Source organism: Equus quagga, chromosome 11 (genome assembly GCF_021613505.1).
Source record: "Equus quagga isolate Etosha38 chromosome 11, UCLA_HA_Equagga_1.0, whole genome shotgun sequence".
Classification (NCBI taxonomy): Eukaryota; Metazoa; Chordata; class Mammalia; order Perissodactyla; family Equidae; genus Equus; species Equus quagga.
Genome location: NC_060277.1, coordinates 4,761,476 through 4,785,721, shown reverse-complemented (window position 1 = coordinate 4,785,721; position 24,246 = coordinate 4,761,476).

Genomic DNA, 24,246 nt, shown 5'->3' with positions numbered 1-24,246 from the left:
TTAAACATTAGAAAACGGTGTTTTTGCTTTAACCAGACACGGTCCAGAATATCACATTCCATATATGGAATATCTCGATGGTAAAAGCTTCATCTGAACTGTGCCATTTCTGTCCAGTTTCTTGATGTAACTATTCATGACTAATAAAGGCATCCACTGAAATAAAAATATTTTGATAACACCAGGCATTTGTAAGCTTTGATTCTATAATAGGGACCAACCCATTAATTTATTTTAACATTCACCCTGAAGAAACAAATGTAAAGCAAAAGCACTTTCATGTATGTTCTGGTTTATCAGAGAGACATGTTGACAGAGGAGTAATTTGTTGTTTAGAAGTGGATCTCTGTGTCCTGAAAATCTTTCATCCTTTTTAGTCAAAGGTGACGCAGCATAGATTCACCAAGTAATCAACTTCAGTAGGGAATACTTTCCTAGAAACTATCTGCAGAAATAGTCCTAGCAGTTTTAAAATTTTTCTTGTCACAGAGGTTCTTGTTACTTTATGTCACATAGTTATTGTGATCAGCACATAATTTCTGTTTTTATTAACATGATTACTATTTTTCCATAGGTAGCATGTCACTGTTGGTTGCCAACTCACTAGCCATTTTCCTCATCTTTCTTACCAATGCTACCTTGATTTTTTTTCCAGATATTTGGCAATACTGCACTCAGGGCAGATGGGCCCCTTGTCCAAATCCAGGGGATAAACCACGACTACTTGAAGCCAGTCGTTGCAATTCATTCCGCTTTGTCAGCGAACGTTTGCGGGCGGACATGTGACCCATTTCTGGCTAATGAGACACGAGAATAAATATGTCATAGGATTTCTGGGAAAATACTTCCTCCCTGATAACCAGAGGGATGTGCAAGGAATAGCTTTCTTCTTATTTTTGCCTTTGGATGTTACACTGAGAGGAAGTTATGACTGAAGCTGCTATGGCCAACTTATGACCATGAGAAGAAACCAAATTCTCCCCCAGCACTCTGCTCTTAAGCTGCTGACTTAACCAGCCCTGAAACCATCTACTTGACTGCGTGTTCTGTGAGATATACAAAAACCTCTCTTGACCCTTATTTGAGTATTTCATTATTTACACCCAAAAAAATCTTAACTGATATACCATGAACACTTTATATTTAAGGGGCTAATATTTACACAATTAATTCATTAATATATTTTTTGATTTATAATTTATGCCCCTATTGGTGGCGTTTTGTTTGTTTTCATAATTGTTAGTAACGGCAACTGTGAATAATGTTCGATATTCTAAGACTTTTCTGTGTTTATACTTTTATAAGGTAGGCAGTATCATTTCCATTTTACCGATGCCAAAAGAGAGGCTTACAGAGTAATTACATCAAGGTCACACAGCTGGTAAATAATGGCGCTGAGATTGGATTCTCGATGTAAACATTTAACTTCAGAGATTGTTCTCATGACTACCGTGTGTACCGCCTCCCTCCTGGGCCGCGGTGCTGGCCATAACATCTCACCATTCAAAGGCTTTGCGATCCTAACTCATTTCTCTTAGTCATCACTTTTTAATGTTTTCCTGAATTTTATTTTCCCATGTCATTAAGAAAATTTTCAAACCTACAGCAAAGTTGAAATCTTTTTATGGTGAACAGCTGTGTCCCCCCATCTAGATTCTATCATCAACATTTACTATACTCGTCTGATCAGGTTATCATTTTATTATCACCACGAATCATACCTTCTCAGTTTCTCTTCTTCAGTTTTTAGTAGTTTTCTAACATATGCATGATTGCACATTTTATTAACAATGATTAGGTGGTCCCTAGAACTCTGATTTAGTTTTCTAAGATCTGGGTGTTTCAAGTAGTTATTTGAGTAAGTGATAACTCTCCTTTGATACTATTTTACTGTGTGTTAAAATAATAGAATTGTGCACTACTAGTGTCATCAATAATAAATTAGTCTTCATGATAACCAGTTCAGGTTATTTAATCTTTACACAATGGTAAATAAGGATGCCTTTAAATAATCATTGAAATAGACAAATGGCTCATTTATTCTTATGGTGTTCTTGAAGTAGTTCTGATTCAGCGTGCTCATGCGTGTCTCACCTAATTTTAGAAGTCTGAAGAGGCTGCTCTCTTACTCACCAATGGGAAAGTTGTCTGTGGGTTTCTGTGTGAGCGTGTGTGGGTGCGGGTGAGCGAAGCCAGGGTCCTCTCTCTGAGGTTCCCCATGCCCTCCAGCACATGTTTCTGTTTCTGAACCTCTGGTCAGACTCACGTAGACCAACAGAATAATCCAGCAAAGTTCCTTCATTCAGTTGTAATGGTCCAGTGGGGAAATGGAAGAGAAACCAGATTTGCACTTTGGGTCTCCAGCCTCTCTTTTCTGTTTCCTTAGCTTCTAACTCTTCAGCTGCTCCTAGCTAAAAGCCTTGGGTAGGCACGTAATGACATTTTAAAATCTTATTTTTATCCCCACTATCTTCGTATGGGCAAAAGTGATGGGGCTCTTTACTGGGGAGCTTAAATATTCCATATAATAAGGCAAAATTAATGTACATCCCAACTATTTGATGCACAAGATATTATTATCTGCCTTTTTCATTTAGTATTTGCTATTTTTTCTCCTAAGGGAAAGCAAGGCTCTTGTTTAATTGTTCTGTGCCTTTACTTGATATTAATGCATTTCTTTGTGTACTTTTTGTCCATTTGGTAGAAATATTTTATTACAGTTTTCTTTCCTTAGAATCCATTTGCTGGCCAATTGCTTGGTTATCACTCATTTTTCATTCTTTTTAGACAAATGTTGGTGGAAGTCTTCCACTGTGCAAGACATAGTAGGAAACAGAAATCAAATGACCACAGAGCCTGTCCTCAAGCAGCTTATACCTAATAATATGCATATCTCCTTTCTATTCTATTTAATTTAAAATAGAATTGGTAAAATATATTTGTTGGTAATAGGATTTTCTGATCCTTTTTCTGCCCCACAATTGGATGTCTTTTGTTTCCTCTCAACTATTTGATCTGTGTGCGCAGATGGGATTTATATGTTACATGCTACTTTAAATACCAAACACTTGAATATTTCAAGAAACGAGACCTAACTTGCAATAAGTCCTGCAAACATAAAGTGGGAAAATGTTTCGGTGAAGAATGTTTTCAAAGCAGACTCGCTGTGGTGCTTTGAAGCCTTCCTGAGAAGTGGGTCCTGATACGATCCCGCATATTCAAGGTCTAATGAAAATGCTCACACTGCTAAGAAATATAATATTGTGAATGTCCATAGCATCCTCCAAATTTTCTTTCCTCCAAATAAGCAATTCTGCCTGGTGTCTTGGAAAGAGCATCTTCATAGTTGGTCAGAAATAGGTTTGGCCGCGCCTCCCGCAGCTTCCCTATGTCAGCTCTCAGAGCATCTGTGTTTGCCTTGGAGAAGTCTGTCTTCTCCAGGTCTACCCAGGCCTGGCTCCCTCTCCTCTTTCAGACGTCTGTTCCAATGTCTCTTCTTCAGTCAGATCTCTCCTGTCTACTCTAAATTAGTCCTGCCTCGGCCCCTCTGTCCCCACCCATCCCTGTGAGTCTCCATCTTGTGGATAAACACTGAGGGAAATGAGCAGAGTGATCTGAGAATCTCAGGAAGGGAACCACTAGTATAACGATTTGTCATCCGTCTCTTCCGCTGGAATGTGACCTCCACAGAAGCAGAGACCTTTATTTTCTCATTCACGGCTGTACCCTCTCTATCCGCCTACCACAGAGCCTGGCACGCAGGAACTGTGCTGTTATGACTGTTGTTATTTTTAACTTCATGCTTAGGGATACACTCTGCTCTCCTACGTTACAGAACAGTACAGTACATGGGCTTCTCGTATTTTATCACAGGGTGGACTCAGAGCCATGTGGTAACATAGACCGCCTTCGGGTTTAGACGATTGTTTTGTTAGGTTTAGTTGATTAACTATTTCACTGGGATAGAGCCAATGAGTATAATAGCGCTGGCAGGTGTTTATTAATATTACAACCTTATTTCCTCTTGCTGTGCAGGACTGCCAGCTTCTAAACAGGGAGACACCTGAGCCTTTTGTGTGCCACATGACAGGCTTGGATTTTTTTTCACAGGTGTTAAAACAAAACAGGGATAAGCAGATTTTGTAATCTTGTGCGTTCTGAGCCAAGCAGAAACTGTGCGACTTGTTTTCATGGCCTAGCTCAGAGCGGCTAGCCAGGAATTAAGTAGAACGCCAGTAGGGACACAACATATTTCTATTTATTTAATTAGACCTGTGGCCTAAGATGTGTTTAAACTGAGTAGCAGAATGAGAGAAAATAACCTTTTGAAATATTCTAGGTCTTCAGCTTTGTACCGGTTGCATCAGGACGATTCAGGATCGAAAATAATCATACTCTTCACGATAGTCAACATTCAGCATCATTTATTAATGGAACCAGACTTCAGGTATAAAAAACCCCGACAATCAAACAGGGCTTCAGTGGTCCCTTCTTCAGTTTTCCTTGAGAAATTTATCTTTTAGACAACTCTTTCTATAAATCGATACTTTGAACAATTGGCATATGTCAATGTTTGCCTTAGTTCTGTTGCCTCATTTCTTTTAGACTGAGAGATACACTAATATGGACAGCTAATGTTTTTAATGTTAACAATAAATTCTAAAATCATTTTTACAATTCTGCAGGCACTTTTTACAAAACTCACTTGAAAGCTTGATGCAGCATTTGACACGGCATAGCATCAGAAATACTGATTTGTAGAACTCTCATTTTTTATGTATTATTCCAGGTGCTATCTCATGTCTATACATCTCATATGTGAAATATATGTACATTATTATATCTTTACCATAATCTAGTACTATGCATTACAAGAGTGAACTGAATCTCAGTGTGGTATAGTAATTTGCTCCAAATCACACAGCTAATAAATTACAGCACCAGGATACGAACATTCTCTCTGACTCCTAGGCACCAGCTGTTTCTACCACATTGGGGTACTTCTCATAAGATTAAAACCCTCACAATTCCCTTAAAGAAAGCACTCGAATATAGTTGCTAGAACAAGTGACAGCAGGCCAAATTTATGTCATAATGCAAGGTTCAAAATAGAATTTTGAGAAGTGTTACGGAAATGCTTTGTGGGGCCAAAGTGAGAGGTTTTAATGAGAAGAGGCAAGGCCGAGACAACTTGATGCCCAATGATGATGGCCGTATTACTGGCAATTTTGTAAAATTTTTCTTTGGTGCTGCATCAAATTACAATTTGAAAATGGACTCCAAGCTTTAATCCATTTTCTTGAGTCTAGAGGAATCTGAATGCACAAAAGGAAACCGACCTGGAGGCCTCGTCTTGGAGAGTCTGTGAACAGAAGAATACAGTGTCCCCTTTTCCCGTCGTCCGTCTGCGTTGCAGTGTTCTGGGAGCACAGATCAGATCAGCTGATAGCAGCAATGGCAGCATGGGGTTTGTTTCCTTCCCTGCTATTAGGCTTGTTCTTTTCCTTCCTTGTTCTTACAAGTTGAACCCACTCCAGCCCCTCAGAGTCTCTTCATCTCACTCTCTTTATTATTCTAACCATCTCCCACATGACCACCAACACCACACACACACAATTAGAACAAAACTGAGTGTGTTTCTATTTTTTATTATCCCTATTTATCATTTTAGAATTCTGCATTTTACTTTTTAACCAAGCAGCCAGTTTCTCCTCCTAATTAAAGATATGGAATGTGAAAGCATAGATTGCTTGCTTGCAAAGAAACAATTTCGATAGTTAATAAATGAATCTGGCTAGCCAATTTCAGTGGCCGAGGGAGTGGATAATGCTTTCACAAGTTTCTTCTGAAGTTACTTGTTTATGCTTCGCCAGGTTCAGCTATAACTTGGCTTTTGAAATGATATATGTTCCTTACACAAATAATTTCCAAATCCAGAAAAAAACTCTTGGGGAAATTATGACTTCCAGGACTAGAGTTGAAACAATGCCAACTCCGAAGTTGTGTAAATTGGGCTCTAAGTGTGAAATCCTTCCAGCTGTTAAACGCGTCCCATATCAAATTATATTCACAGTTTTTCAGAATATTTCCTTCTGTTTGAAGACTCCTGAAAAAATATATATGCCCAGAAGCTAGGATGTAAACATTGTTTTAAATCCCTTAAAGATTATGAGAAAAGCAAATATACAAATTAAGTGTATACGGGTTGTATTTTTGGATGGTTTTATAAGTGCTTTTTTCCATGGGGCTGTTAATTTCCAGAATAGTTCCTTAAAAACAGAATGAATTGTAACCTATAACTTGCCCACTTCATTATTTTAAAAGCTCCAAGCAGTTGCACATAAGAAGGTATGGATTACACTCTTTCTCAGTGGCTGTGACTTTCAGAGGCTGACACTTTCCCTGTTGACACAACGGCTGTCCCACGCTGAGTAGTCCCCGGAAGGAGACGACACTATCTCACCTTCCTCTTCAGCTTCAGCTAATTTATTCCGCATTCAACCCAGCCACATACTCTAACTTATAGGCTGCAGCTAATTCACAGTTCAAATCCTTGAACTCTCTTTGCTCTCGAAGGATACAAACGTTAATCTGTATTGATGAGAAGTATAAGATTTGGTAAACTTTCATGTCTTTGATTTTCTGATAATGATTCTCTACTCATACAGACTGCCATCGTGGAATACCCCAAAGGGAAGCAGGCATTCCCCCTGAAGAATGTTAGGCATTTTTTTTCCGCTTTACCAGACGCAAAGGAGGAAAGCACAGGAACGGAAACTCGCCTGGTCGCCTGCCTCGTGGATGTTTTCCTGGCCTATTTTGCAGGAGTCTGTCAAACTCATAGAAGTGAAGACATACAAGTCCTTAAAGTCATTAATTAATGCCTTCCATCTTACACTTATTTTCATCCAGTTCACAATTTTGAATATATAAAACATTAATGTAAAGGAATATGTAAGCTGTTAAAAGATTTTATTGGCATATCGATTCTTGATTTATTCCTTTGTACAGTTTCCATCTCAGTTCTGTGATGTCTGTGAAATTGTCTTTTTGCCTCTTGTACCACCTAAATGGTCATTAGGAAACAGTGCCTGTGGGCTCAGGGGAGATGCCAAGACTAGTCGTTTGCCCCTTTGTGGAGGATATCGTGTTCTGGCTGTGAAAGTAAAATGTGCTCATGTGCTCATAGTATTTACTTATAATTATAGACAAAAATAATCATCCATGGTCTTACCGCCATTAATATTTTAGCATATCATTTTCTATTCCTCTTTTCCACGCATTTGTAAAATAGAAATTTTGTACATTTAATAATTGTGGGGAAAAGTCTTATTAAACATGGAAATTTGAAATAATGAGCACAGTGACGTGTTGGCATCATGTAAGCGTAGATTCATCCTGTTAGCACATATAGTTCAGAGTGTGAGCATCGCTGAACGCTTTTTCGTTCATGCATTGAGATAATTCAGTTTACAATACGGTCACAGAGGTTGTCATGTCATAATAATACATCCATAATAAGCCTTGATTAAGAAAACTATGCAGAGACCTCCACTAAAGAGATCTCCTGACGTGTTTATTTTGACATCAGATCAACTTTTTTACAAACAAATGCAGACAGGTAAGCATGGTAGCTTGTCCAGGTTAGGTTAATTTGTATATGATATTGCATTCATTCATTCATTCAACAAATATTGCCTGAATGCTTACACTGTGCCCGGGACTGTGCTGGGGGTTAGAATACAGCAGTGAATAAAATCCTCCATCTTTGTCCTTAGGAAACTTACCTTCTAGTGAATTCCTCACTTCTATTTCTCAAGCTCGTTTAAATAATGGAAATTTTTATTAGCTTCTCAGTAACTCTGAGTCCAGGAGGCACAGGGAACAAGAGAGCTAGTCCAAGAAGCAGTGTTTAAACCTATCTCACATAGTAAGCTAAAAATTCTGCCTGGGTAGCTGTCAACTTTTACTTTCCTTTAAAAAGTCATCAATAAAAATCCATTCTAGGGAGATAATTTCACAACAGTGTGGGCACCAAAGACAGAGGTTGGGATATCGAGTTTTGAATCATAACACCGAAGCATTTCAGAGACTAAAAACTGCAAAATCCACTTGCATATCTGAAGGACCTTGATCCCCAACAGGTCCACTGGGAGTAAACAGACTCTAAGCTACTGAACTTTGCTCTCAACTGGAAGGTGATTCATCGATGATGAGGTGTCCCTTGGAAACATACAGTGAATTTCTTCCTCAGGAATGTTGCCTCTTCCTAGGCTTGCAGAAAAATGGATGCACACAAACCAGATGCAGGAGAATGACTTAGCCCTTGTAATTTACCTTCTCTGGTCAGCCCCAAGGCCCTCCAAAGATGCCCACAGCCTAATGCCTGGAGCCTGTGACTATGTTATGTTATATAGCAAAATGGACTTTCAGATGTACTTACAGAGAGAGATTAGCCTGAGTTATCCAGGTGGGCCCAATCTAATCATACAGAGTCCTTAAAAGCAGCAAACTTTCTCCAGCAGAAGACAGAGCAGATGAGGCAGAGGGGAGGTCACAGAGATTAGAAAGGGGAGAAGAATAACCATGGTTGCTGGCTTTGAAAATGAAGGAGGCCTTGAACCCGGGAATGTGGGCAGCCTCTCAACACTGAGAATGACCCCCAACAGCCCTGAAGGAAACGAGGACGTCAGCTCCACAACTGCACGCAACTGAATTCTGCAAACAACTTGAGCGAGTCTGGAGAAGGCTTCTCCAGAGCCTCCAGGTAAGAGCCAGGCTGGTGGACATCTTGATTTTGACCTCATGAGACCCAGAGCACAGAAAGCAGTCAAGCTCACTCAGACTTTTGATCTACCAAACTATAAGATAATAATAAATCTGTATTGTTTTAAGCCACCAAATTTGTGGTTATTTGTTATGAGAGCACTAGAAAATGAATACCTCTTCCAATGAAACTTAGTCTTTGTTCATGTTTTTGTTAGAAATAAAAACATAAATTGTCATATCCTGGGGTACTGTGTATTCACATTTATGTTTTGTTGATAAGTAATCTTTCTGATAATTTGGCACTGAAATATTCTCCTGTAGTTCATAAGTGCATTATTCAATATTTTTTATTCATTAAGTCTTTACCCTGGTAAGAAAATAGTGAGTGCTTGACATGTTGCTGCTTAGTGTCCTTCTGTGCCAGGATCCTCCCATTTGTAGCACAGAGATTTTTTTACAGTGGTGGAGCGGCTGTGGGACCATCTGTGGTGTCACAGAAGTACTGGCTGACAAGGACCCACGTGAGTGGTCTGAAAAGTTTGTATACATAAAGCCTGGGTGGGAAGTATACAGTTACTGAACAGCCCCAATGAACCAGGTTGGGTTCCGTCTTCTCACCTAGAGCTTCCTTAAGTGGGTGACAAGAATAGTATAAACCAGAAAACCGAGCCATCCAGAAAGTCGACTTGACCAACGACTCAGAGCAAGTCAAGCAAACCAGAGGAGAACGTTATACCTCTATCGTCAGCCCAACAGTAAACCCAAGAACATGATATATGCCATTTCATCCATCTGACTCACAGTGAAATCTAAGCCATCTTTTTGAAAGATCGCTAAATGCAGTGCCAAAGACGTACTTGGTGCTTAAGTCTCTGAACTTTACTCTCATTCAATAGCCATATGAGTCTAGAAATCTGATTTTAAAGCAATTACCTAAGCTTCCAGGGAATAATTACTTTAATGATCTTTTAAATATTTTCCCCGTAAGATTTGAGCTTGCTGTAAATTCTTTATTGCCTATTTATATGGTGATAGGGAATTAGGCAGACACTGTTCTTGAGTCTTTACTGAGCTAAAGGAAAGTGGCCAATAGATGGCCTAAAAATCATGGGGAAATATTTAAGGGGGAAATGAAAATTCAATATTTCCAGAACTTACAAAAACAACCAAAGTCAATGATAAAAACAGATAGATACATTATGTCAAAATTAACGATACACAGAACCAGAAAATGTCAATTTTTTCATTAGAACTTACAGGGGGAAGCTGTTGTCATTTAGTGATTATGTATATTTCAAAGTAATTTTATCAAAATGTATAAATTTGGAAACCGTATTAATAAATTAATGAAATTATTATAAATGGTAGAATTCTGTGATTTTTTTAACAAAAATATTCCCTGTGTTACACCTAGAAGGAATATTTATTTTTGGTACCTCAAAGTCATGATTTGCACTGACCAGAGCTCTGTCTGACACTCTTGTTTACTCTCAGCTTTATTATCTTTGAACCTTTGACAGGTAGGTGAAGGTAGACCTCATAAGGTTTGGAGTCCCATTAGAAGATACTATCAAAGATATTTATTTGCATCTACACAAAAAGGATATTTTCACCCTTTGGTTTGCAAAGCTGAGATACATCCTATGGGGCAGATCTCATTCATGTAGACAGAAGCTCCTATTAAATGCCAAGTCCTATGGCAAAGAAGTTAGGAGAGGTGCTACTCACAGGAACATCAGGATAGGTGCTGAGCTCTGAGAAATTCAAGTGACTGTGTCCAGTACACAGTTGAAAAGAAAGACTAGAGAGTTTGGGTGACACACACTGGAAATATAAGATACTAATACCCATTCCGTCTACCATCCACAAGCGTTTCCTGAACATCCTCTTTCTCCCAACCCCCGTGAAAACCTAGTCTGCTTAGCACTTTTCCATGTGCAAAACATTTGAAATACTTCAGCTCATTTAACACATTCAGAAACACTTGGAGGTAGGTAGAGAAGGTGTTATTATTAATAACACTGTTTTTAAAAAGAGAAGACATCCAATATAAAGGGCTGAGATGGAAACCATAAGGAAAGAGTCTGAACCCCCAAAAATGGATTGTTTCTTATGTATTATACACAAAAACAGCATAACAGTTATGAGTTGAGAAGTAATAAACCAGATAAGTGATGAATAGTCTTTGCAATATCAATAAATTTTCTAAATTATGTAAAATTTAACCACAGCGAATGCACAAGGCCTTTATAGAGAAAATTTTAAAACCTACTAAACTACCTAAAAGAATAACTAAATAAATAAAATGGTATGACACGTTTGTGAGTGAGAAAGCTTACCATTTTAAAGATATAAATTCTCCCCAAAGTAATCCAAAACTTCAATACAATTTCAATATAAATTCCACTAGGTTATTTTGAAGAACTTGAAAGATTGATTCTAAAATTTACTTGAAAAAAAATACAGATATGAGAATGGCTAAGTCAGTCCTAAAAAGAAGATTCAGCCTTGCATCCCAGTGTGGGTTCACCACGTTGGCAGTGAAGGGCTGTGCCTCTCAGGTCTCCAACAGCAAGTGTGATTGCCCAAGCCCCCAGCTGCGGAGCTCTGACATCCTTTGCTGTTTGTGCCCAAGGACATGCGTGCTCCAGTCAAGTATTAAGCACGGCAGTTACCACAGACTGAAAGTTTGTATCTCCCCAAATTCATAGGCAGAAGCCCAATCCCCCATGTGATGGCATTTGGAGGCGGGCCTTTGGGAAGTGATGAGGTCAGGAAGGTGGAGCCCTCATGAATGGGATTAGTGCTCTTATAAGAAGAGACTCGAAAGAGCTCCCTTCCTCTCTCTGCTCTCCACCAGGTGAGGAAATAAGACAAGATGGCCACCTGCAAACCAGGCAGCCGGCCCTCCCCACACACCAGACCAACCAGCACCTTGATCTTGAACTTCCCAGCCTCCGGAACTGTGAGAAATAAATGTTTGTTGGTTAAGCCGCCCAGTCAGTGCCATATTCGCTATAGCAACCCGAACTGACTAAGACAGTAGGGCCACGAGGGCAAGCCCATTGTACTTCTGATGGCCAACTTTGCCTCCAAGCCTCTCAAACAGCCTTGCCAAACTCTCCTTAGAACTGCTCGGCAGCCGAAGAGCCTTCCTCCCAACCTCTCTCCTCCCCCTCCCCCTCTTCCACACTTCAGGTCAGACTGGCGTTAAGGTCTGATGGCTCTCCCAGCTCCCAGCCCCCCATTTAGGCATCTGCTTCTTAGGGACGAAGACTTAACATATATTACATAGTTAACGTTATTTTTTTTTGAAAAATCGGTGTGGCACTAGCACAGAAACAAACAGAACAATGAAGCAGAATGGATAGCTCAGAAATTAATCTGTGCTTAATTGTAGTTGATATATGATTAAAACGTGGTACCACAAACTAGTGGGGAAAGAATAGCTTGCTAATTGAATGTGTTGGGGGAGATTCATTCATTATAGAGAGAAAAATAAAATCAAGTGTCTTCCTCACATCATATACAAAAATAAATTCAAAATAGAATAAAAAACTAAATGTGAAAGCAAAATATTGTTGTGGTACTGAGGTGGGGAAGACTTTACAAAAAAAGACCTTAAAGTCCCAAATCAAAAGAAAAAAATCAGTACATCAAAATTAAGGATGAAACAGTTAGGTGACAGGTTTAGAGAAGATAATTATGATACCTAGAAGAACAAGTTAATATCTGGATGCATAAGAAACTTCTGCAAATAAGGAAAAAAAAGAGAAAGAAAGAGAAATGGAGGAAGAAAGGAAGGAAAGAAAGAGAAAGAAAGAAAGAAGAAAAGAAAGAAAGAGAGAAAGACAAAAAAAGAAAGAAAGAAGAAAGAAAAATAGACAAAGTAAACGAATTGGCACGTCACAGAAGGGGAAACTCACCTGACCAATGAGAGAAAACTAGAGAATCATGTAACACTAAGTTTTGGGAAGATTCTGGGTAGCAGGCACTCTGGTGCACTGCTGGCTGGAATGTAAACTAGTCCTGCTGGAGAGTAAGCCGACCGCGTCCAGTAGGATCCATATTCCCCTGTGATCCAGCAGTAGCACTCCGGGGTCTTTCTCCAGCTCGTGTCCACATGCGGGCACGTTGGAAGACATCTGCCGCAGTACTGTGGGCAGGAGAAGAGAGCTGGAAGCTCTCTGGAGGGAGATAGAAAAGCGGCAGGTGTGTTTTCAGCCATACACAGCAGTAGCAAGAAGCAACAGGTTAACAGTACCAATGTGGCTAGATCTTAAAATCATAAACTTGAGGGAATAAAATTAGAAATAGAATGAGAACTATTTACACAATACCATTTATATAAAGGAAGAGCAGACACATACAGCAGCTCAATAATGCTGAATTTTATAAGCATCATTATACACCCACAGACATACATCAAAACACTAAAGAGGGTGCCGGGGCGGGGAAGGGGTATAGGGGTTGGGATCTGGAAAGAAGAGGGAAAAAATAAAACAAGAGGGAAACTCGAACGGAACAGTGATGATGGCACCATGTACCCGGGAGTAGGAGTAACTACATTCCACACTTGACATCCAAAGCCGCGTTGGTACAGGAGAAATCCGAACAGACTTTCAACACGCAGGTTTTATTGCAGTGATGGCTGTCAGCCCTTCGCCTTCTGTCTGTCTCCGTGTTTCCAGTCACTATAGTGTGCAAACTCTAGGAATCCAACGGAACCAAACCTCCAACATTAAACTTGAGTGCCCTGAACTAGTTCCTTCCGTTCAGACAAATTATGACAAATTCAGCGGCTAACAGCAACGCACGTTTATTATCACACAGTTTCCATGGGGCAGGAGCCTGGCTGGGGGTTTCACTGGACCCCCTACTCAGGGTCTCACCAGGCCCAAATCAAGGTGTCAGTGACGGCTACCATTTTGTCTAAGGCTCAGGGTTCTCTTCCAATCTCACTGGTGTTTGGCAGAATTCAGTTCCTTGTGGCAGGAGACTGAAGCCCTCAGCTCCTAGAGGCCTCCTGCTGTTCCCTGTCACATGTTTCCTCTACACCATGACTGTTTAAGGCCAACAGCAACTAGTCTGCTTCAAGGCCAACAGCAACTAGTCTGCTGCCACTCTGAGTCTCTTTTAAAGGGCTCACCTGATTAAGTCAGGCCCACCCAAAGTAACCTCTCTTGATTAACTCAAAGTCCACCAATTAAGGGACTTCATTCATCTGCAAAATTCCCCTACTTTTGCAGCTTAACATAACCTAATCACAGTAGTTATATTCCTTTTAGATAACAGGGTGACTATTCAACCATTCATTTGACAAATGCTAATGGCATTATCTACCATGTGCCAGGGACCAACAAAATACTTGAGGACGAGGAAGAAGAAAGATCAATAAAATACAATCCTTGGCCATAAGGGGCTCTCATTCTAGAGGTGAAAAGAGATATGTACCCATTTAATCAAAATGAAATAAAATATAAAATAAGGTAGAAAATAGTGGTTAGAGTTTGGATTCTGGCCCCAAATTGCTTGAGTTCAAATCCTAGCTTGCTTTCTTAGTGACTTGGAAAAGGGCATAAATTTATTTTGGAAAGAAGAAAGGGAAAGAGGGAAGAAGGAGAGAAGGAAAGGAAGAAATAGGAAAAATTTACACAGTTTATATGAAGTTTAAATGTGTTAATAAATGTAAAAGATTTAGACAGCCCCGGACGTGGCTCTGATAACAGACGGAACTTAACATTCTTACAGAAGCACAGAGGAGCAGACAATGTAGCATTTTAGTGATTAAAAAAATGATACTCAGCAAGTTAAGTGACTTCTCCGTGGTCACACAACTAGTGAGTTAATAGGACCCAGGAGAGAAACGAGTTAACCTTGACCCACAGTAGTTTAAGGCATTGTCCTCAGTAAACAACAGCCCAGGTAACACTGGGGCTGAAGTCTGGCCAAGCAGTTTGAGGACAGAACTGAGTTAGTTCTTTATTCTGTTGGTCGATGACCCCTGCACAACTCCTTCATCACGTGACTTTTCATCTTTAAGTGTTGGAATGATGACTATGATGATGACAATGGTAATAGTGATAATTATTAAAATCTGTCAAACCAGGAACAATTTTCAACAATACAACCTCATCGGGGCCGGCCCAGTGGCGCAGCAGTTAAGTTCGCACATTCCGCTTCGGCAGCCTGGGGTTTGCAGGTTCGGATCCCAGGTGTGGATGTGGCACGCTTGGCAAGCCAAGCTGTGGCAGGCATCCCACATATAAAATAGAGGAAAATAGGCATGGATGTTAGCTCAGGGCCAATCTTCCTCAGCAAAAGGAGGAGGATTGGTGGCAGATGCTAGCTCAGGGCTAATCTGCCTCTAAAACAAAAAATACAATCTCACTGAATTCTTAAAACAACTGATGAATGACTTTCTCTACAGGGCCTCTCAAATCCTTTTCAGAGGAAATAGATGGACTACAATCTCATCAGTTCAGTGAGTATTTTCAAATGCTTTCTGTGTGCCACATTATATAAAATTTGCTAAATTGCGTAAAAAACCTGCTAAACAAAACTGAAAACAATGCCAAATAGTAAGTCCATTTATCATTATTTAATACTTTATGATGAGCAACTACTGTGGACCAGGTATTGTGGATACAAAATGAATAAGACAAATTTATAGCATCTCCAGGCCAGGAAAAATCCTAATGATTCGCCACGCTGGGGCACCTGCTGTAGCAGTGACACCAGGATTCCAGAAAGACTGCCGGCCGCTTCGGGCAGCAGCACAGCCTGCGACGGGTCAGACCCCTCACCTGCACCGTCCCAACCCCACTGGAATGCAAAGTTATTACCTGGTATTTTCTGGGATTAGTCTGAGCATCTGCTTATCCCGAACAGCAGACAGAAAAGACCTGCTACAAGATAGTGAAGTTTGATCAGCTTAATAAAACAGCAATGCAATTCAATTCCACCCACCAGGCAAACTTAAGTCCATGTCCAAATTAATAATAGAAATCTACAGTTAAAAGATGCTTTGATCCAAAGGATTCCAAAGGCTTTGCAAGTTTAGGTGGTTGATGTTCAAGAATGGAGTTTACACACAGCTGTTTGAAGTAGCCGTTTGGTGTGGCGCTGCCCTCCATCGAGAGCAGAGTTAGGCTCCTAAAAATTCCGCTGTGTCATGGGGAAAATGGATTTGGGAAAGTAAAATCAGGACTTTATGGCAATTTATATTTGTGGAATAAAACAATGGTGATGGTCAGTAGCCAAATAAAGAAATTATCAATGAAATACAATCTATTAAATTTTATAAACAGTTTGTATGCTACGATAATTTCTATTTGTCATATTTTACTTACCATAAACTTTCACCCTGAAGGAAAGACATAGAGTTTTATTATTTTAATATATATACATATGCATGTATAGCTTTTTTCTTTATCTGATGTTCCACCCAAATGTCTAGTTAAGGTGTTCATATTATTTTTCACACAAACTGAGACCCTTTTGAGCATGAAATGGGGGACTTTTAACAATCACACTAAGATAACAGGTATCAATTAGGAATGTCCTAGGCAACCCGGGACCTACGGCCACCATCCAACTCGTGCTCTCTGGAGTTTTGACAGTTGTTGACTCCTGCATTGTGGGCCACACATCCTATCTCTCTGAATCCCGCCCCCCTCATCTTGGATTTTCTCCTTCAGCACTTTTCATATGGATCTGTTTCCTTCCTCATTTAGTCAATAACTATTTAATGAGCATGCTTCACGTATCAGACATTATTCTACTAACTGGAGATATAGATTCAGTCCTTGACCTCTAGATGCTTCTCTTCCAGCCTGGGAAGGGGGCCGTCTTTAGTTAACTAATCACATAATTATATTTAATTACAACTTTGAATAGACTACAAAGGGGAACACGCGGCGTCGGAGAGCATGTATCATGTCTCAGCTGGGAGGAAGGCAAAGCTCTTTCTTTACAGCTGCCATCTTAAAAAATTCTGGAGAATAAGTTTACTGTTCCTCATCTCAATCATTGACTACACTTTTTTCTGCCATTATCTCCTTCTGCATCCCCTCTTTTTAATTATTATTTTTAAAATTTCCAGTCTTCAGTTTCTTCTTTCCCTAATGATACCGCATAGTATAATTACACTCAACTCAACATCTGCCTGTTTAAGATGAGATATGCAAAATTAAGTTAATCTATACACAAATTTCATGAAGAATTCACAGATATGTAATATAATGCAGGAAAAGATGCCTATGCTACCAGCAGGCATTTGTCAAGGAGAATTCTAGAAAGTTGGTCTTAGCCAATACGTCACTAATGGCTCCTTGGTCAACACTGCTTCCCTTCTGTACTTTGCCTGCTCTTGATCTCTTGAGTCCATGCCTCTTCCTGACCCTTCCCTTAAGGTCAGCGCCCCCTGGGGTTCTGTTCTTAGCCCTCTTTTAACTTTTTCCCTTAGAAAACCCTTCTACTTCCATAGCTCCAACCCCCACCTCTATCAGATGAGTCTGTAAACTTTATCCGCTTTCTAGAGAGTTCCCTACAAAGAGCAATCCTGCATGTCCAACTGTGCGCCAGACACTGTCACAGCCCAACCCATAGACACTGCCCCAGCTCAGGACACCACGATCTCCCTCCCATCTGGGTTACCTCACCAACCTTCTAACTGGTTTCCCTGTCTCCGGTCTGCCCCACCCAATCCATTTTGCCTCCAAAAACATGATCTTCCTAAACTGCATATATTATCTCAAAACCCGTCCCTGGCTCACCGTTGTTCTTGAATTAAAGTCCAAGATCTTAACATGGACTGACACGCCCTGAATAAGCTGGCCCCTCATTTTCTGTCTAGACTCACTCACCACAGCCACCTTGCACTCGCTGCTCCTGTCTTGAAAGAGCTCATGCTCTCTCTTAACTCTAAGACATGGCACATGCTGCTTCTTCTGAACGTCCTGTTTCCCTCCCTACTGACTTCCATTCATCTCTCAGGTCTCAGCCTCTTGGAAGCATTCTGGAACCCCTAAGTCTGGACCATGTGCTTTCCTAGAACCTTCTGTCTTTCTTATCATAGCCTCATTTATTCTTGCCTTTTAAGGTACTCATGTTCTCCACTTGGCTATGAAGTATATTATTGCATGGAACGGAAATACTACCATAGAATGCTTAGACTGAACATGTCAGTGCTCAATAATTATTCATTTCATATAAGGACCTCAAAGGTGATTAGACTTTGGTAGGATATGGGAAATCCACAGAGGGAAGAGTATTAGGAAAGATGTATGGAGAGATCGGAAAATACAAGGCAATTATACTTATCAAGTCATTCCGAGTAGAACCTAAGTTCATATAGGAAAATAATGGGAGCGAAAGCTTAAACAGCTACGGCTTTGAATGCCAGATTCAGACATCTGACATTTACTCTCAACTCTTGCAGCACATTAGGTTCACCTGGGGAGTTTCTATAAAAGCAGCAGTACCTGGCTCCTCTTCCAGAGAGAGGAATCCAATTAGTGAGGAAAGTCTCTCAAGCACAAGCATTTCTAAAAAGCTTTCTGGGGCAAGCCTAGTGGTTAAGTTGGCGTGCTCTGCTTCAGCAGCCCAGGGTTTCGCTGGTTCGTGATCCTGGGCACGGACATGGCACTGCTCATCAGGCCACACTAAGGTGGTGTCCCACATAGTACAACTAGAAGGATCCACAACTAAAAATATACAACTACGTACTGGGGGGATTTGGGGAGAAAAAGCAGAAAAAAATAAAAGAAGATTGGCAACAGTTGTTAGCTCAGGTGCCAATCTTTAAAAAGGAAAAAAAAGCTTTCTGGGTGGATCAGCCGCAGTTGAGGACCACAAATCTAGTAGACAATAGGAACCAGTGAATTTTTTTACCATGATCTGGTATATATTAAATTAGTAATAAAAACGTGCAAATGAATGAAAGTTGATGCTGTGTACACCAGATCCCCTTGCTATTGGTTACAAGGATTTTTTCATGTTTATAAAAATATGTTACTCATTTGAAAAATGCCACAGTAGAGGCCAGCCTGGCAGCGCACTGATCAAGTTCGCACACTCCTTTTTGGCGGCCCAGGGTTTGCAGGTTCAGATCCAGGCATGGACCTAGCACCGCTCATCAAAGCACGCTGTGGTGGTGTCCCACATAAAGTAGAGGAAGACTAGCACAGAGGTTAGCTCAGCAATAATCTTCCTCAAGCAAAAAGAGCAAGATTGGCAACAGATGTTGGTGCATGGCCAATCTTCCTCACAAAAAAATAAATTAAAAATACCACAGTAACCTTCTTCCCGTTTGCTACAGGTAACATGTAACCATTTAACACAAAGTCAGTTGATTATCTCATGTTTTAAATCTTATTTTTCTTTGTGAGTAAACACAGGTGCTTTAAACACGATTTGAACTATTTTTCCAGAAAGTGCATTCTTTTCCTGAATACTTTCTATTGTCTAAATATTTTAGGTAAAATTTATTGTTTCTAAGGATGCCCTAAAAGCCCCAAGTGATGAAAGAGGTAGAGTGTGAGTGTGCTCTACATGCCACCTTTTCAAATGCTTTAATCAGTTCTGATGCAAGGTCCCTCCACTTCTGTCCCTGGGCCCCAGACTGTAGAAAACCTTTCAGGCAAAGCACAGAGCCTGATGACAGAATTCCATGACACGCTGGCCCAAGATGTGATGGACTGCACCAGATCCATTTTCACTTTGGGCAGTCGTGATTTGACCCTGTATCACTAACAGAGGCTTTACAGTGCAATTCACATATTCAGTTTACTTTATGGGAGCTTTATGAAGTTCTTAGTTTATTGTTATAGATATACATATATGCTAATGTAAGAATTCCTTGCTGATAGCAATTACCTCTAAGATGCTCTAATATTTGAAAAGGAAGTTAGCAATACTGTAGACAACTTTTCTCAAAATCATTGTCTTAATTCAATGCTGTACTCAACAGGGAGGCAGAGAGATTATATGATATAATCACAAAATGTGATCAAACAAAGGGATGCTGTCATTTCTTAGACTGAAAGAGTTGAAATTATTGCACTATCGCAAAAGGAGAGGAAACAAAAGAATTGTCGTTATCCATTGAATTAATATAGTTTTAATCCCAATTGAGAAAGAATCGTTTTTCAATTCCAGTATTTATGCCCCTGTGAGGCATTTCCTAATATTGACTCTTTTGTCAGGGGTCAGGAAGTAATTTCTCCTAAGTTAGAAGGAAATTGGTTACAATAAATTCATATTTGGGAACTTGTACGATTTAAAACTCCCATATTTTCATCAGATACCACATTTTTCCAGATTTCCAGGCTCTATCTTTTGTTGTTACAATATTTCCAAAACATCAAATAAAAAAGAAAAAATGCAGTGGGAAACTGAGAGCCCACAGTCCGGCCGTTTATAAATAATCAAACAGCAACCCAGTATTTATGCTAGCCCTTCCACAGAATGGCCACGAGCGGGAGTTCATTAAAAATTCTTCCTAATTTAAGAATTGTAGTTGTTCCATAAATAATCATAAATAAAAGCAATAACTATAAACTGCAGGGAAAGGAATCACTAAAAATGTTTTTGAAAAAATGCTGTTTTATAATCTAATTGGAGATAAAGAAAACTTGCTTGCTTTGTAATGCACGATTACAGATGGTCATGTGTGACCGGTGAATGACATCTACAGGGATTGCTCACGGTGACAGGAAACACTCTAAGGGGTTCTCGCAGCAACATCCTGAAATAGGAGCTCTCACATCATAGATTCACTGTGGTTTCCTTCTCGAATCAGCCCTTCTGTGAGGAACAGCGACCTTTAACCACCAGGGTCAGAACGAGAAGCGGCTCCTGAATCTGAATGCTCTTAGCTCTAGTTTACCCTTTTGTTTAAAGAAGAGAGTTATGAGATTAGCTTAATTTGATCATTTTCCTTTTCCCTTTGGCAAGCTCCCTCCTGCGTTATAAGATATACGATGCTTCCTTCGCCCTTCAAATGAAAGTTAAAATGAATTTTCCAGGCACACTATGTTATAGATGCAAAGTCAAAAATTTACATTAGTGGCCTGAATCTAAAGCATGCAGAGCCAGGAGTTGAAAGAAGATAAAATCTTTTCATCATGAAGAATACGCATACAGTGTGCGGGGCGGCTGATGGGGAGATGGGCATTTTGGCCTTGGATGCAGAAATCAGGCATTTACCTAAAATTTCCTCTGTAGTCTTGACCTAATCTTCCCTAGCTTTTAATCTCTTTGCCCTTATTTTTAGTTTTAATAAAGAATAATAATCTTATATGTTGATAGATAAGAGCCTTAACGTAAAGAGGGTAATTTTTCTCCAATTAAGTTATAGAGATATTATAATAGTGGAAATCCTAGTGAGGTTTTCTTAAATTCATGAGTATCCAGAGGAATAAAAAGGTGAGAAATCGAAGAAATTTTAGAAAAAGAAGAATCCTGGGGGACTTGCTTATTGGTTATTACAAACATAAATCATAACTATAATAATAACTATAATGTCAATAATCAAAAGGCAGATCAAAGAAACAGAAAAAGAAATCTAGAAACAAACTTTAATAATTGTAAGCATTTTCTACATTGCACAATTACCACCACAAAAAGAATAAGCAAAAGATAATTAAAAATCTAACAAAGCAAATGAAATCATTTATTAAAACTAAAATTTAAAAATCTACTAAATCGCACAGAAAGAAATTTGACACATGGTGATGTGACAGTAGGTTACATAAACTGGATCCTGATATTACAACCAAATCAGTTCAGAAACATTAAAAATTGATGTCAAAAAACAAAACTACAAAAAAGAAATAATTTATATAAATAGTAATCTGAGCCCAGATTTTAGATAAAGAGGAAGTAATCACTAAGGGAGAAAAAAAATCAGTATATTTGAGTGCATAAAAAATCCAAACCATGATATATCAAAAACTATCAGAAGCAAAATTAAGGAATCAGCAATAAATGTGGAAAAGTATTTTCAGAAAAATGGCAAGGGGTTATGTCATTAAAAAGAGCTCACACCAGTCAGTAGGTTTGCCAATCAGAAAATGGGCCAAGGGTTTGTAACTAGAGTTCACTGACAAGGAATAGATACATGACTAACAGACATAATAAAACCTGTTTGCCCTCACTACCAAATAAGGACACGTCAATTTAAAATAACATAGCACTTTGACCCTCCGAAGTGGGGTGGGGAAGGGCAGGTACAATTGGATTTCACTCATTCCCTACCCCAGCCCCCAGCCCATCCCTTCCTAGTGGGGCCTCCTCACACCCCCATCCTTCTGAGACCCCAGTCATTAAGAGCGATAGAAGGATTGGTCAAGCAGGAGAAAGACACAGAGCGCAGAGTGATGCGACGGGGCAGGCTGCTTCCATGTTGATGTTTCACTGCGAGGCGGCACCTGGAGGGACCGTTTTTCTTGATCCCGACCTTTTTTAACAGAATGGTGTCTCTTTGCAGGAGACCCTTTCCTGATCCCTGGACTAGGATGGAGAGAAAAAAATAAAACTGAGGCAGTGGAAGAGGGAGAAGAACTCCCTGAACCCCACGTGCAGTAGCTCCAGTAGGCCCAGCTGGGCGCTTGGAAGAAAAGCACAGAGGTGTTTTGTATCGCTCCACGGGCCACGTGTGTATGTTAGTTTGTCTAACCTGAAGATTCCGTTTTCAGTAATGGACTTGTAAGCTATAATGGATGGTGAAGGGGTAGGTCGCATGAGCAGAGCTTTTCCAAAATAGTAATATACGATGGAAAGGAAGGGATGTGGAGAGTCACTCTGACACTGAGGTGGATCAGAGCTTTAGTTGATACAGGCTTTCTACAAGGCATTTAAAGAACTAAGACTTTTAAATTCTTAAAAAATATCTTCTTTGATCCCTAGTTACACTTCTAAGAATTACTCACTGAACAAACCTATTTAAGTGCCTACTTTGTCCCAGACATTTTTCTAGGAGGTGGCAGTAGAGCAATTAACAAGGCAGGCCAGGTACTTGCTCTCAGGGGACTTACATCCTAGAGGGACCAGGGGGAGAACAGACAATAAGCATGTACATAAATAGATAAATAAACAAGATATTATAGGAAGTGATACATAGGGTGAAGAAAATAAACTGGAGTAAAATGTTAGAGAAAGACCAGGGGGTTGTCAGGGAATCCTCATTGAAGAGGTGCTGTATTGGTCAGTGTTCTCCAGAGAAAAAGGGCCAATAGGGTTGCATATATATATTGAATATACACACCCACCCACCCCCACACACATACGCACAGAGTTTTTAAGGAATTGGCTGATATAATTGTGAGCCCAGTCAGTCTGAAATCTGCAGGGAAGCTCAGCAGACTGAAAACCCAGGGAAGAGTAAATGTCGCAGTCCTGAATCCAAAGGCAGTCTGGAAGAAGAATTCCTTCCTCTTCCAGAGACCTCAGTCTTTTAAGACCTTCCACTAATTAGATGAGGCCCACCCGTATTATCAAATTTAATGTGCTTTACTCAAGGTCTATTGATTCAAATGTTAATCACATCTAAAAAACATCTTCACAGAAACATCTAGATTGGTATTTGGCCAAACACCTGGGCACTATAGTCCCACCAAGCTGACACATCAAATTAGTCATCAGAGATGATATTCCAGTTGACAAGTTAACCACAAGATGTAACCAGCTGCGTGCGGTCCTGGCGGAGTGGATGCAAAGGCTCTAATGTGGGAAAGAGTGAGAGGTGCTCAGACACAAAAAGAAGACCTGTGCGCGGGGTCCAGCTGTGAGCTGAAGCCCCCTGAGATCGCCTCCCGGCGGCTGAAGGCAACCCCGCGTTCAGTGACACCACACCAGTAGCTTGAAATCAGCAGAGAAGTCAGCAAATGCTACCAAACAGGGCTTTTACTACTCCCACTTTTTAAACACTCACCAGCATAGTCCTGAAAAATGGAAAGAGATAAAGGGGTGGGCACCACCTTTAGATGCCATGTTAAAAATTTTAGATCTCAGCCTAAGTGAGAAGATTGACATTTTCAAGTCATTATGAGTCAAAAGGACTCGTGTTGTGGAGCATGTTTGTAGGAAATTCTCGAGAAGAGGCTAGAAGCAGTGTAGAGAAGAGGAGCTGGGGCTCAGACTAGGGCTGTGGCGGCCCAGGGAGAGGGGCGGGCCGTTTTGCAGGACGTGTTTTGGAGCCGTGCTGACAGGAACTGGACGTAGCGAGGTGCAAGGAGAGACACTCAGAATGACTCTTGGGTTATGGAGCTAAGCAACGGGGCCCATTTGGGGGTCATTTTATAAGATGGGAACACTTGGCAGGGAGGTTTCAGCAGGGGCTGTGAAGGGGAAGCGGAAAGCGGAGTTAGTTACCACTCTGGCCCCACTGACTTTGAGATGCCGGCTAAGACTTTGAAATGCCTGAAGTTGTGACGGGGGAAGTTTCATATGTGAGTTTGGAACTCAGGGCTGGTT